Source organism: Gossypium arboreum, chromosome 4 (genome assembly GCF_025698485.1).
Source record: "Gossypium arboreum isolate Shixiya-1 chromosome 4, ASM2569848v2, whole genome shotgun sequence".
In the NCBI taxonomy this organism is placed as follows: domain Eukaryota; kingdom Viridiplantae; phylum Streptophyta; class Magnoliopsida; order Malvales; family Malvaceae; genus Gossypium; species Gossypium arboreum.
This window is the reverse complement of record NC_069073.1, coordinates 86,041,487-86,057,015: the sequence shown is the minus strand read 5'-3', so window position 1 is coordinate 86,057,015 and position 15,529 is coordinate 86,041,487. Positions and strand designations below refer to the sequence as shown.

The window sequence follows — 15,529 nt, the reverse complement described above, 5'->3', positions numbered from 1 at the left end:
CACGAAGTCGAGTACTCCACCAATAGTAGGTGGAATCACGTAGCAAGGAGATGGTACACTTTAAGCATTCATCGGTGTACAAGATAGCTCATCGAGCACCGGATAGTGTTGTCCAACCGAAATTCAGCTCGTTCGGCATCATCATCATCCGTAGCTTTAAATTCAGTGGCCCCATGTTTTCGAATCCTATCGATCGGGGCTTACTTGACCTTATTTGGTCGATTACGAGGTATTGTAGGTGCGGGGTTGCATTTGTCGGGAATGGAGGTCGTGGGACAGCCGTGTTAGTTCGAATGTATTGATTAAACCATTCGTTCATCACACTATAAAAGGCTTGCCTAGCCTCATCATTCGGATTGCTGGCCATAGGTTGAGAGTCCGCCGCGCTGTCCCTTGTGCGGGAGCAGCGCCACACTCTCCACATCATCAGCTATTGCTCGGTTGGGATCGGGACCCATTGCTATAAACAAACTCAAAGTCAAATTGTCGAAATCACCACACTATCGATTCATCATTTAATGGCATGTATAGCTAGACCCCAAACACCTCACGGTAGTCCTAGAATCGACTAAACCGTGGCTCGATACCATAAAATTGTAACACCCGAACCCGAGACCATTGCCGTTGTCGGACACGAGGGGTTAACAAGCCAAGTTCACATGGTTTGCCCACCAATTTGACATTTCCAGTCAGGCTGGAAGACTGCATCACCGTCGCCTTAAAATCATATCTCGAGTTTCAAAACTCGGAAACTGGTTTCGTAAATTTTCCTGAATTTAGACTCATATATCCATCCATGGATTTATTTCTAGAATTTTGGATGGGCCAATTGGTACAGTTTATTAGTTAAAATCACCCATGTTACAGGGATCGACTGCTCTGACCTTCGCGCGGTATAACTTGAATATCTCTCTGTACAGGGCTTTAATGCTGGTGTCGTTTGTTTCTAATGAAACTAGACTCAAAATGGAATCTGTACATATAAGGTATGTCGCCTAATTCTTTCTGGATAATTTATAGTAAATTTTAAAGTTGCGACAGGGAACCCAGAAACCGTTCTGGCCCTGTCTCACAATAGCATTAATATCTCTTAACATGTAACTCCTATGACCATTTCGTTTCTTCCATATGAAAATAGACTCATCAAGGTTAATTTACATAGCTTATTCACTATTTAATTCCATTTCTACGAATTTTGGTGATTTTTCACATTCACGTCACTGCAGCTGGCAGCATCTGTTTTTAAGGTAGGTCTTACCTATTTGGTAGTCTCCATGAACCAACTAGTCTTTGCCATACATAGGTTCATATATGATCATTTTAACCATGCCAATGGCTGATCATATGACCAACATTCCCATTTCCAAGCCATAGCCACATCATGACACCAAATATATACATACAAACCACAATTATTCTAAGTTCATGTTCCCTTTTCGAGCCATTTTCGCATGGCCGTACATACTTACATCACCACATATTTAACAAACAAGGGGTAGTCCTATACATGCCATTTCAAGTTCAACCAAGAATTTATACCAAAATGGGGGGCTTGATAGTGTGGATGACTTCGACTTCAACGATCCCGAATCCGATTGCTATCGAGCGAAATCTAGAAAACTGAGAGCCAAAGCAGCGGAGTAAGCATTTTTATGCTTAGTAAGTCTCAAGGAATATAATCAACTCTAATTACAGCAATACATTCACATAATCATACTTACTTTACCATCCCAACTCTTATGTTCATACACAAATAACGGCTTCATTAAGGCCGATAACTCGCTCCATCATAGGAGCGGATATTCATACGCTCTTACTCCTAGCGCAGCAGCACACACCGCACTTACCTTATCATTGGGAAATTTCACAAGTGCATTAGCTGAAATTTTCCAGCAAGCTCATAATTTTCAAATCACATACCTTCGAGTTTATCCGGATGTCGGTACTCGTTCAATCGCCTTGGGACATAGCCCGGTTATGGTAACCCGCACCAAGGCCAACGGACTTTACCCGGATATCACGATTTGCACAAATGCCTTGGTCTTAGCCCGGATTTAACAACTTGCACGAATGCCTTGGTCTTAGCCCGGATATAGCTACTAGCACAATTGCCTTGGTCTTAACCGGATATAAATTTCAGCATAATTGTCTTCGGGCTTAGCCCGGATATCATTCAATTTCTCATGCACACATACATCAATAATCATTGGACATACATATTTCATTTTCGTTACTAAGGCTCAAACACAATTATAATCATTAGCATATTCGCCTTGGGACTTAGCCCGTGGAATTCAAATACTCATACACACATGATCAATAATCATACACATCCATGTTTCATCTTACATAATTCAAGTAAGATCACTTCTTGAGGACTTACCTCGGATGTTGTCGAACGGCTTTTTCGGCTATTCGATCACCTTTTCCTTCCCCTTGTCCAATTGTGGCCCTCTTAGCTCTTGAGCTAATTCAAACAAATTCAATTTATTAAAACCTCATTGTGCTTGCTTATGGCCGAATATGACAAGGATTTTAAATGGTCATATGGCCACTCTTTAGCTTGAATACACAATGGTCATGCACATTTTATACTACATCAAGCAATTCAATACAATTTATTTGAGCATCAAGGAAATGCTAAGGCCTTCAATAGGCTACCCAAGGCCGAATATTCATGTACATGTTGAGGCCAATTATGCACTTAATACCTCACAAAAACAGCATGCATTTTACTAGTTAATGCTTTGCATATTGTGGCTCAAAACTTATAATATAGCATCAAGCACTTATATGTGTGCTAGGCGAATTGTGCTTGAAATTTCACAATTATTCTTCAACATCTTCTTCTTTAAACCAACTTATTCATCACTTACTTCATAGCCAAAACATCATGTGCAAACATATATATACAATATGAGCATGGCGAATTTTCAAGGTGTCCATAGCCATCCAAAATACAAATTTTAACTAACATGCAAGAAGCATGAACCATGCTCATGAATGGCGAATATGACAATCATGCTCCTTTTCAACTTCAATCATGATAAATCAAAAGAAGGCTCAAATCTTGCTCAAGAGTAGACAATCCATCATTGCATGCATCATCATCAAGCTTCACACTTAGCATGCAATGGCTTTATCACCATAACAACTTTGGCCAAATACCATTTCCATGGCTTAACAAAGATTTGAGCCATGGCTAACATGCACATCAAGTTAGCAACCAAAACATGCATGAAACTCCTAACACAACCTCATACATACCTTAATCTTGATGCAAACTTGGCCAAATCTCCTTCTAGATCTCTTCCAAACCAAGCATGAAGCAAAAATCCTCCTTCTTCCTTAGTTTTGGCTCAAAGAAAGGATGAACAAAATTTTTTCTTTCCTTCTCTACAACTCACGGCAATGGGGGATTACCACACTCACACACATTTTTTTCATTTTTTATCACCCATACACCTTTGTTTATTATTTCACCCTAATGCACCAACAAAACATGTTTCATGACATGTTTAGCCCATCCTCCCTTGTCATGGCCGCCACCACCTATAAAGGGGAATTTGACATGCAAGTCCATTATTTTGCATGCATGCTTTAATTAGTCATCACACATTTCCCTATCATACTTTCAAAGTTCATTACTAAGTCCTTTCTTGTGGAATTCACCCTTATAACACTAAATCAATCATCATAAAATGTCATACATGAGCACACACATATTATAGGCATCAAAATAAATTTTTAATTATTTTTATGCCTCGGTTTTGTGGTCCCGAGACCACCTTCCGACTAGGGTCAATTTTGGGCTGTCACAGTTATAGCCCATAAACTATGGTGGTTCAACCCAAGCCAATGGGAGAACCAAAAGGGAACCTAAAGGTGTCAGCCGTTTCACAAGCTGTCGATCCACACTAGTCGGCCCATCTTCCTTCTCGTCTAGACCACAGTAACTTTTACAAATTACAAAATTTAGAAACTCGTTTTACATACGAGGGAGTAAGATGAGAAGAGAAATACAAAAGAATAGTAGTAAGGCACGACACGTAGGCCGTATTTATAAAATTACAACCTTTTATCAAATGGGTCATCGGGCTATAACTATGCATTTCAAAAATAGCATATATCATTCAACATTTTTGTCAAGTGAAATATTAAAATATCCTTTCAACCTTTTTATGGCCCATTAAGTTTTATTTATTACAAAACATACTGGAAGATGATGGGGATCTGGAAGTTTTACCCCTTCCTTTTCTTTGAAGCAGGGACAGCGGCGTTTTTACCACGTGAAGATGACATGGTACCTGCAAATAGAATTATCAAGTCGTCTTGATGAGTGGTCAAAGTAAAACGAAGACAAATTTTAAATAAAAACCATAATTTCAACCACAACTACTAAAACTAACTAAAACAATAAGTTCAATGCCATACTTTTGTGGCACTAGCATGGTGATATGAGTAAAAATGGCCAAGAATTTAATGGAAATATACAGAGCATAAATTTAGCACATGGCATGAGTTGTAATGGTAAATAACAAAAAAACAATTGAAAACTATGAATTTTGATTTAGAATAGGTGAGTAAGGCATGAGAGTTTCATAAAAAATATGTCATAGGGAATGAATGATAACTAATCTTAAAAGAAATGAAACTTGAATGATAGCATAATGCGAGATACATGAAGATTATAGCATTAAAAATGCGTGGAGTTAAAGGTAAAAGAATGAACAAATGCTAAAAAATGGAAGAATAAGCGTCAGGAATGAAGTTAAAAGCGGTGCACGGGCGTGGCGAAGAGAGCATGTGGACTTGCAGCAGCTAGGGCTAGGGTTTTTGGGTGAAGAAGACAATAAATAGTGCAGCCTATTTATAGATTTTGGGTCAAACGGCTAGGTAACACACCTGTGTTCCCCAATTTCAGCCTATGTGATTCGCGAATTTTGAGTTTGGGCACGTCTGACATTTAGTACACACCCGTGTTCCTTGGGAGTGTGGGTGCACACGGTCGTGTCACATAGCCGTGTCTGGCATTGTTCACTTCTCCCACGCTCGTGTATGTAGACCCATGCCCGTGTCAATCTAACAGGTTTGACCACAAGTGCTATACACGGGCGTTTCACATGCCCGTACTATTTTAACAAGATCACCCACGATTCTTCCACACGGTCGTGTCGCACACCCGTGTTGTTTTGGCAGGTTCAACCATGCCATGTATCACGGCCGTGGCATTTTATCGCAGCCCGTGTTTGGGAAAATCGTTGCCCTATTTTCACAAGGCCTTAAGCACGCCCGTGTGATTGGCTGTGTCTCTGTGGAAAACTTGTTTTCAAGAGCTCCGTTAGTAAGTTAGGTGTTGAAGACTAAATTTTAAAGAAGTTAATACAGTTAGTGCTCGGGTTGGGATGACTTACCTCGAGGAGTTTATACTACTCGTTCCTGCTATCATTCTCATCAAAATAAGGTTTCAAACTGGTGTTGTTTACCTTAAAAATGTCAAACTTAGGATGACTTACCTCGACTGTACCGAAGGGGAAAATGCCAAGTACCGTAAGAGGGATTTCTTCATTCGGTGTGGTAGTGACAATGTGAGGATCTGCAGCATCTAATAAGACTTTATCTCCAACCTTAAGTTGATGTAGGAAGGTGTTGAGCTTGTTATGGCGTAGTTCTGGTTTGTCATGCGTTCTTGGTGTATGCGTCCGCCATTCATCTAGCTCCTCGATTTGTAGCCTTTGTTCTTCATGAATAGGTCCTCTACCATTGCTTGAGAATGGCTCAAGTACTTCCTTCAAACTCATTTCCTGTAAAGTAGGTTGCACCATATTGTCAGTTTTAGTAGAATGGGTTAAACGATCACCTTCAATTTCTCATGTGTTACCAGAATTGCGAGCTTGAAGGGTGATTGTTTCGTCTCCCACACGGAGTGTGAGTTCACCTGTGCCAACATCAATGATTGTTTTAGCAGTTGCTAAAAAAGGCCTTCCTAGAATTAAAGAAGTGTTGCTATCCTCTTCTATGTCTAGAACAATAAAGTCCACGGGAAATATAAATTTATCGATTTTAACTAGCACATCTTCAATAATACCCCTAGGAAATCTTATAGTTTTATCTGCTAATTGAATGCTCATCCTAGTCTGTTTGGGTTTCCCAAGACCTAATTGTTTGAACATTTTGTAGGGCATGACGTTAATACTAGCCCCTAAATCAGCTAATGCATTATTAACATCTAAACTACATATTAAGCAAGGAATTGTAAAACTCTCTCGATCTTTTAATTTGTTCGGTAGCTTATTTTGCAGAATAGTTTAGCAAATTGCGTTTAGCTCCACATGCGACACCTTGTCCAACTTCCGCTTATTTGCTAAAACCTTATTTGAAAATTTCTTTGTGTTTTGCATCTGTGATAGAGCTTCAATAAATGGTAAGTTAATGTGTAATTTTTTTAATAGTTTAAGGAATTTACCAAATTGTTCATCTGAGTGGTCTTTCCTTGTCGCGTTGGGGTATGGCACATGAGATTTATATTTGATATTCACTGATTTGTTTTTATTATGACCTACCTCACCTTAGCCTCTACTTACCATAGTTTCTTGCCTCGGTTCTGGCTCAAGCTCAACGAATCCTTCTTCATCTTGAACATTAATCGCTTTGAGTTGTTCCCTTCGGTTGGGTTCAGTGTTACTTGGCAAGCTACCTTGTGGTCATTCGGAGATTAGTTTGGAAAGCTAGCCTATCAGAGTTTCAAACCCTTGGATCAATGCTTGTTGATTTTTAAGTGCTGTCTTGGTGTTCTGAAAATGAGCTTTTGACACCGATATAAACTTTGAGAGCATATCTTCTAGGTTTGGCTTCTTTTCCTGTTGGTAGGGTGGTTGTTGGTAGCCTGGAGGTGGTCTCTGATTTCCTTGGCCTCCCCATGAGAAATTTGGGTGGTTCCTCCAACCTTCATTGTAAGTGTTACTATATGGATTGTTTTGAGATCGAGAATTATTACCCATGTAATTTAACTGCTCGTTATCCATGTTATGGCCATAAGGTTGGTATTCCGAATTGCTTGATCGACCTCCACTTGCTTCGCACTGCGTTACTGGGTGAACTTGTGAAGAACTAAGAAAATCATCAATTTTCTTATTCAAGAGTTCTACCTTATTAGAGTGTATGGTGACCTAATCGACGTTATAAACATCGACTGTTTTTGTTGGCTTTGTCCTTGTAACTTGCCACTGATAGTTATTCAGTGACATCTCCTCTATAAACTCATAAGCATATTCAGGTGTTTTATTATTGATGGTTCTGCCAGCAGCTGTGTCAACCATTTGTCGAGTCGAAGGATTCAAGCCATTATGGAATGTTTGAACTTGAAGCCAAAGCGGTAACCCATTGTGAGGGAACCATCTCAGTAAGTCCTTGTATCTCTCCCATGCATCATAAAGAGTTTCTAAGTCCATCTGTACAAACGAAGAGATATCATTACGTAATTTGGTCGTTTTAGCCGACGGGAAATATTTTAATAGAAATTTTTCGGTCATTTGTTACCAAGTAATGATTGACCCTCATGGTAATGAGTTCAACCACTGTTTAGCTTTGTTTCTCAATGAAAAAGGGAATAACCGAAGATGAATGGAATCATCAGAAGCACTATTAATTTTAAAGTATTGCATAGTTCCAAGAAGTTTGCTAAGTGAGCGTTGGGATCCTCCTCCTGCAAACCATCAAACTGAACAAATTGTTGTATCATTTGAATAGTGTTAGGTTTTAGTTCAAAAGTATTTGCAGCTACAACAGGTCTAACTATGCTCGATTCAGTTCCTGTTAAAGAAGGTTTAGCATAATCATACATAGTGCGTGGAGTATGATTTTGGTTAACCGCAATTACAGGAGGTAGCTGATTGTCTTGGTTTTCAACCATCTCTTCGGTTAGGGGTTGAGTATCGTCCTCTTGCTCGTTCTCTATGTATCTTAAGCTTCGCCTTATTTCTTTTTGGTTTCTACGAAATGTGAGATCGATTTCTTCGTAAAAAAGGAGTGGTCCTGACGGGTTTCTTCTAGTCATAAACTATAAAAACCTGCCAAGAGAAAGAAAAAGTAAATTAATAAATAATAATAATAAAATTAAATTAAATTGCAAGAAAAATAAATGGCTAAAGTAATAAAAATTAAGCGTTCCTAATATCTTAGTTCCCCGGCAACAGCGCCAAAAACTTGATCGCGATTTTCGTGACAGGTTAGTTTTAAATATCTATAATTAATCATTTTTGAAACTAACTATTATCGCGATGCAGGCAAGTGTACCTATCGAACAGTAGTATAGTTTTAGCAAGACCGGATTGTCAAACCCAAAGGAACTAAAACTACTAGTAATGACTTTCTTTTTATTATCTAGCCTAAGAATAAGGGGGTTTTGTTTTAACTAACTAATTAACTAATCTAAGAATTCACAGAGAATGGAGTTGGGGGATTACTTTTGGAAAACGATTGAATTAAGAAAATACCTAAGGAAAAATCCACCTAGACTGTACTTGTTATTCTGGCTCTGAATCGGACGATTTATTCATTTAACTTGTTCCGTAGAGATCCCTAAGTTATGTTATTATCCCTATTCAAGACTAATAACGTCTATTTCCTAGATTGGATAATTGAGACTTTTCTCTAATTAACACTCTAAGGTTGCATTAACTCGATCTATGGATCCCCTTATTAGGTTTCACCCTAATCCGACAAAATCTTGTCACCCTATGTCTAGGCGCGCAAACAACTCCGCTTAATTATGACAAATGTACTCTTAGACAGGGTCTATTCCTCCTCTGAATAAGAGCTTATCTTGAATTAGTATCCTGGGATATCAAAACAAGAATTAAGAACACATATTAAGAACAAGTTAAATATTTATCATACAATTCAGAAAATAATAACAAGATTCGTCTTAGGTTTCATTCCTCTTAGGTATTTAGGGGATATAGTTCGTATCTAAAAAGGAAAACATCTCAAAAGAACAATGAAAACAAAACATAAAGGAAACCCAAAACTTCTGAAGGGAAATTGAGGGGAGATCTTTAGTCTTGATGGTAACTCCGGCTTCGGAGATGGGTCAATCGGCTTCCTTCGAGTAATTCCTTCCTTCCTCTCCATGTCCTCCCTTTTTCTCTTCCTTTAAGGAGTATTTATAGGCTTTAGAATGCCTAAAAACCCTCAAAATTAGCCTTTCTGAATTGGACTCAACTTGGGCTCGGTAGGGACACACCGGTGTGAATCGTGCTTTGAATTTACCAAATTGACACGGCCGTGTGCTCTGCCCGTGTGAGGAAGTCCAGGACGTGTTGATTTTGTACTTTGGCCTATTTTCTCCGTTTTTGGCCTGTTTCTAGTTCCTTTCGCTCTTCTATGCTCTCCTAAGTATAAAACATGAAATTAAAACATTAGGAACATCGAATTTACCAATTTTAAGGGGAAATCATCCATAAAATGCATTAGGCATGGGGTAAAAATATGTACATATTACGGTTTATCAGAAATCACAAAAAAGAAATTTGGGGAAAATACTTTTTGGAAAACTCAATTGATTAAGACAATACCTAAGGACAAATCCACCTAGACTTCACTTGTTATTTGACCGTGAATCGGACAATTTATTCATTCAACTTGTTCTGTAGAGATCCCTAAGTTATATTATTATCTTTCTCGAGACTAACAACGTCTAACCCTATATTGAATAATTGAAATCTCTTTCTAATTAACACCCTAGGGTTGCATTAACTCGATCTATAAATCCCCTTATTAGGTTTCACCCTAATCCGACAAAATCTTGTCACCCTATCTCTAGGCACGCAATTAACTCCGCTTAATTATGACAAAATTACTCTTAGACTGGGTCTATTCCTCCTCTGAATAAGAGCTTAACTTGAATCAATATCTTGAAATATCAAAACAAGAATTAAAAACACATAATTAAGAACAAGTCAAATATTTATCATACAATTCAGATAATAATAACAAGATTCATCTTAGGTTTCATTCCCCTTAGGTATTTAGGGGTTTTAGTTCATGCTAATGAAAGAAAACATCTCAAAAGAATAAAAATATCAAAACATAAGAAAACCCAAAACTCCTGAGGGAATTTGAAGGGAGATCTTCAGTCTTGATGGTGAATCCTACTTCTGAGATGGATCGATTGGCTTTACTTGAGCAATTCCTTACTTCCTCCGGTGCCTTCCCCCCGTCTAAGTGCCTCCATAGGTGTTTAAATAGACTTCGGAATGCCTTAGAGCCCTCAAAATTGGCCTTTTCAAAATTGGACTAAACTTGGGCTTGGCAGGGACATACCCGTGTGACACGCCTGTGTGCGATTGCTTAAGGCTGTGGTCAAGGCTATTAAATGGGTACGGGTGTGTGATCTACCCATGTAAATCGTGGTTTGACCTTGCCAAAGGGACACGGCTGTGTAGTCTGCCCGTGTGAGGAAGTGCAGGCCTTGTTGATTTCGTACATTGGCCCATTTTCTCCGTTTTTGGCCCGTTTCTCGTTCCTTTCCTAAGTAAAAATTAAGGCATTAGGAGCATCAAATTTACCAATTTTAAGGAAAAATCATCCATAAAATGTGCTAAGCATGGGATAGAAATATGTATAAATTATGGTTTATCAAATACCCCCACACTTAAGCATTTGCTTGTCCTCAAGCAAAATCCTCAACTCATAATCAAAATAAATTCTTCTCAACTTCTAATATCTAGCGATAATATCTCAATATAATCCATAGGTAATCATACATTGAAAATTCAATTGAAAGAACATCAAAGTGCTTTAATAAATAGTAAGTTAATATGTAGTTTCTTTAAAAGTTTAAGGAATTTACCAAATTTTTCATCTAAGTGGTCTTTCCTTGTCGCATTGGGTTTTGGCACACAAGGTTTATATTCTAGACTTACCGATTTTTGTTCATTTTAGCCTACCTCATTCTTACCTTCTCTTACCACCGGTTCTAGCCTTGGTTTTGCCACTAACCCTTCCTCATCTTGAGTAGCAATTGCGTTGAGTTGCTCCCTTGGGTTAGATTCACTGTTGCTTGGCAGGCTACCTTGTGGTCATTCGGAAATCAACTTGGCGAGCTGTCCAATCTGAGTTTTAAGCCCCTAGATTGATGCTTGTTGATTTTTGAGTACCATCTCGGTATTCTAAAACTGAGTCTTTGACACCGAGATGAATTTTGTTAGCATCTCCTTAAGGTTTGGCTTTTTCTCCTGCTGGTATGGTGGTTGCTAAAAGCCTGGAGGGGGTGGTGGTTTCTGATATCCTTGGCCTCCCCATGAAAAATTTGGGTGATTCCTCCAACCTGCATTGTAAGTATTGCTATAAGGATTGTTTTGAGATCTAGGATTATTACCCATATAATTTAACTGTTCGTTCTCCATGTTGTGGCCAAAAGGTGGGTATTCTGAATTGCTCGTTCCACCTCCATTTGCTTCACACTGCATTACTAGGTGAATCTATGAAGAACTAAGAAAACCATCAATTTTCTTATTTAAGAGTTCTACCTGACTAGAGAGCATGGTGACCGAATCGACGTTATCAACACCTGCTATTTTCGTTGGCTTTGTCCTCATGACTTGCCATAGATAGTTATTCAGTGACATCTCATCTATAAACTCATAAGCATCTTCAGGTGTTTTATTATTGATGGTTCTGCCAGCAGCTGCGTCAACCATTTGTCGAGTCGAAGGATTCAGGCCATTATGAAAAGTTTGATCCTGTAGCCAGAGTGGTAACCCATGGTGAGGGCATCGTCTCAAGAGATCCTTGTATCTCTCCCATGCATCGTAAAGTGTCTTTAAATCCATATGCACAAAAGAAGAGATATCATTACGTAATTTAGCCATTTTATCCGACGGAAAGTATTTTAATAGAGACTTTTCAGTCATTTGTTCTGAAGTAGTAATTGACCCTCGTGGTAATGAGTTCAACCACTGTTTAGCTTTGTTTCTCAATGAAAAATGGAATAACTGAAGGTGAATGGCATCATCAAAAACACCATTAATTTTAAATGTATCGCATAGTTCCAAAAAGTTTTCCAAGTGAGCCTTGGGATCTTCGTCCTGCAACCTATCAAACTGAACAAATTTCTGTATCGTTTGAATTGTGTTAGGTTTCAATTCAAAAGTATTTGCAGCTACAGCAGGTCTAACTATGCTCGATTCAGTTCCTGTTGAAGAAGGTTTAGCATAATCATACATAGTGCGCGAAGCAGGATTCTGATTTACGGGATCAACAGCAATCACAGGAGGTATCAGGTTTTCCTGATTTTCAGCCATCTCCTTGGTTTTGGTTTGAATATCGTCCTATTGCTCGTTCTCTGTGTATCTTAAGCTTCGCCTTATTTCTCTTTAGTTTCTGCGAACTGTGCGATCAATCTCGCTATTAAACAGTAATGGTCCTGATAGGTTTCTCCTGGTCATAAACTAGAAAAACCTGTCAGAAGAAAATAAATGAAGAGTTACAAAAGAAAATAAAAATTTAAATTGCAATAAAAGTAAAATGGCTAAAGTAATAAAAATCGAGTGTTCCTAATATCTTTGCTCCCGGGCAACTGCACCAAAAACTTGATACGTGATATTCGTGACAGGTTTTAAATATTTGTAGTGAATCGTTCTTGAAACTAACTATTATCATGATGAAGGCAGGTGTACCTATCGAATAGTAGTATAGCTTTAGCAAGACCAGATTATCGAACCCAAAGGAACTAAAAGTACTAGTATCAACTTTCTTTTTATTATCTAGCCTAAAAAATAAAAGGGTTTTGTTTATCTAACTAATTACGTAACCTAAGAAATCACAGAAAAGAAATTTGGGGAAAATACTTTTTAGAAAACTCAATTGATTAAGACAATACCTCAGGACAAATCCACCTAGGCTTCACTTGTTATTTGACACTGAATTGGACGATTTATTCATTCAACTTGTTCTGTAGAGATCCCTAAGTTATATTATTATCTTTCTCGAGACTAACAACGTCTAACCCTAGATTGAATAATTGAAATCTCTTTCTAATTAACGTCCTAGGGTTGCATTAACTCGATCTATAGATCCCCTTATTAGGTTTTACCCTAATATGGCAAAATCTTGTTACCCTACTCTAGGCGCGGAATCAACTCCGCTTAATTATAACAAAATTACTCTTAGACAGGGTCTATTCCTCCTCTGAATAAGAGCTTAACTTGAATCAATATCCTGAAATATCAAAACAAGAATTAAGAACACATAATTAAGAACAAGTCAAATATTTATCATACAATTCAGATAATAATAACAAGATTCATCTTAGGTTTCATTCCCCTTAGGTATTTAGGGGTTTTAGTTCATGCTAATGAAAGAAAACATCTCAAAAGAATAAAAATATCAAAACATAAGAAAACCCAAAACTCTTGAGGGAATTTGAAGGGAGATCTTCAGTTTTGATGGTGAATCCTACTTCTGAGATGGATCGATTGGCTTTCCTTGAGCAATTCCTTGCTTCCTCCTGTGCCTTCTCCCCGTCTAAGTGCCTCCTTAGGTGTTTAAATAGACTTCGGAATGCCTTAGAGCCCTCAAAATTGGCCTTTTCAAAATTGGACTAAACTTGGGCTTGGCAGGGACATGCCCGTCTGACACTCCTGTGTGCGATTGCTTAAGGCTGTGGTCAAGGCTGTTAAATGGGTACGGGTGTGTAATGTACCCATGTAAATCGTGCTTTGACCTTGCCAAAGGGACACGGCTGTGTAGTCTGCCCGTGTGAGGAAGTGCAGGCCTTGTTGATTTCGTACATTGGCCCATTTTCTCTGTTTTTGGCCCGTTTCTCGTTCCTTTCCTAAGTAAAAATTAAGGCATTAGGAGCATCAAATTCACCAATTTTAAGGAAAAATCATCCATAAAATGTGCTAAGCATGGGATAGAAATATGTATAAATTATGGTTTATCAAATACCCCCACACTTAAGCATTTGCTTGTCCTCAAGCAAAATCCTCAACTCATAATCAAAATAAATTCTTCTCAACTTATAATTTCTAGCGATAATATCTCAATATAATCCATAGGTAATCATACATTGAAAATTCAATTGAAAGAACATTAAAGTGCTTTAATAAAGAGTAAGTTAATATGTAGTTTCTTTAAAAGTTTAAGGAATTTACCAAATTTTTCATCTAAGTGGTCTTTCCTTGTCGCATTGGGTTTTGGCACACAAGGTTTATATTCTAAACTTACCGATTTTTGTTCGTTTTGGCCTACCTCATTCTTACCTTCTCTTACCACCGGTTCTGGCCTTGGTTTTGCAACTAACCCTTCCTCATCTTGAGTAGCAATTGCGTTGAGTTGCTCCCTTGGGTTAGATTCACTATTGCTTGGCAGGATACCTTGTGGTCGTTCGGAAATCAACTTGGCGAGCTGTCCAATCTGAGTTTTAAGCCCCTAGATTGATGCTTGTTGATTCTTGAGTACCATCTCGGTATTCTAAAACTGAGTCTTTGACACCGAGATGAATTTTGTTAGCATCTCCTCAAGGTTTGGCTTTTTCTCCTGCTGGTATGGTGGTTGCCAAAAGCCTGGAGGGGGTGGTGGTTTCTGATATCCTTAGCCTCCCCATGAAAAATTTGGGTGATTGCTCCAACCTGTATTGTAAGTATTGCTATAAGGATTGTTTTGAGATCTGGGATTATTACCCATATAATTTAACTGTTCGTTCTCCATGTTGTGGCCAAAAGGTGGGTATTCTGAATTGCTCGTTCCACTTCCATTTGCTTCGCACTGCATTACTAGGTGAACCTATGAAGAACTAAGAAAACCATCAATTTTCTTATTTAAGAGTTCTACCTGACTAGAGAGCATGGTGACCGAATCGACGTTATAAACACCTGCTATTTTCGTTGGCTTTGTCCTCATGACTTGCCACTGATAGTTATTCAGTGACATCTCATCTATAAACTCATAAGCATCTTCAGGTGTTTTATTATTGATGGTTCTGCCAGCAGCTGCGTCAACCATTTGTCGAGTTGAAGGATTCAGGCCATTATGAAAAGTTTGAAACTGTAGCCAGAGTGGTAACCCATGGTGAGGGCATCATCTCAAGAGATCCTTGGATCTCTCTCATGCATCGCAAAGTGTCTTTAAATCCATCTGCACAAAAGAAGAGATATCATTACGTAATTTAGCCATTTTAGCCGACGGAAAGTATTTTAATAGAAACTTTTCAGTCATTTGTTCCGAAGTAGTAATTGACCCTCGTGGTAATGAGTTCAACCACTGTTTAGCTTTGTTTCTCAATGAAAAATGGAATAACTGAAGGCGAATGGCATCATCAAAAACACCATTAATTTTAAACGTATCGCATAGTTCCAAAAAGTTTTCCAAGTGAGCGTTGGGATCTTCGTCCTGCAACCTATCAAACTGAACAAATTGTTGTATCATTTGAATTGTGTTAGGTTTCAATTCAAAAGTATTTGTAGCTATAGCAGGTCTAACTATGCTCGATTCAGTTCCTGTTAAAGAAGGTTTAGCATAATCA

At 38.3% G+C, this 15,529-nt stretch overlaps 3 non-coding genes across 3 annotated transcripts; all 3 read left to right on the top strand.

The window, feature by feature from the left end:
• The first annotated feature begins 7,377 nt into the window (after positions 1 to 7,377).
• On the top strand, positions 7,378 to 7,484 carry LOC128292481 (small nucleolar RNA R71). Its single transcript, XR_008282466.1, has one exon. It is a non-coding gene; the product is annotated as a small nucleolar RNA R71 (small nucleolar RNA).
• A 4,276-nt stretch (positions 7,485 to 11,760) lies between these two features.
• On the top strand, positions 11,761 to 11,867 carry LOC128292348 (small nucleolar RNA R71). The gene has a single exon (XR_008282332.1). It is a non-coding gene; the product is annotated as a small nucleolar RNA R71 (small nucleolar RNA).
• Positions 11,868 to 15,067: 3,200 nt separating this feature from the next.
• LOC128292394 (small nucleolar RNA R71) lies at positions 15,068 to 15,174 on the top strand. The gene has a single exon (XR_008282379.1). It is a non-coding gene; the product is annotated as a small nucleolar RNA R71 (small nucleolar RNA).
• Positions 15,175 to 15,529: the final 355 nt, after the last annotated feature.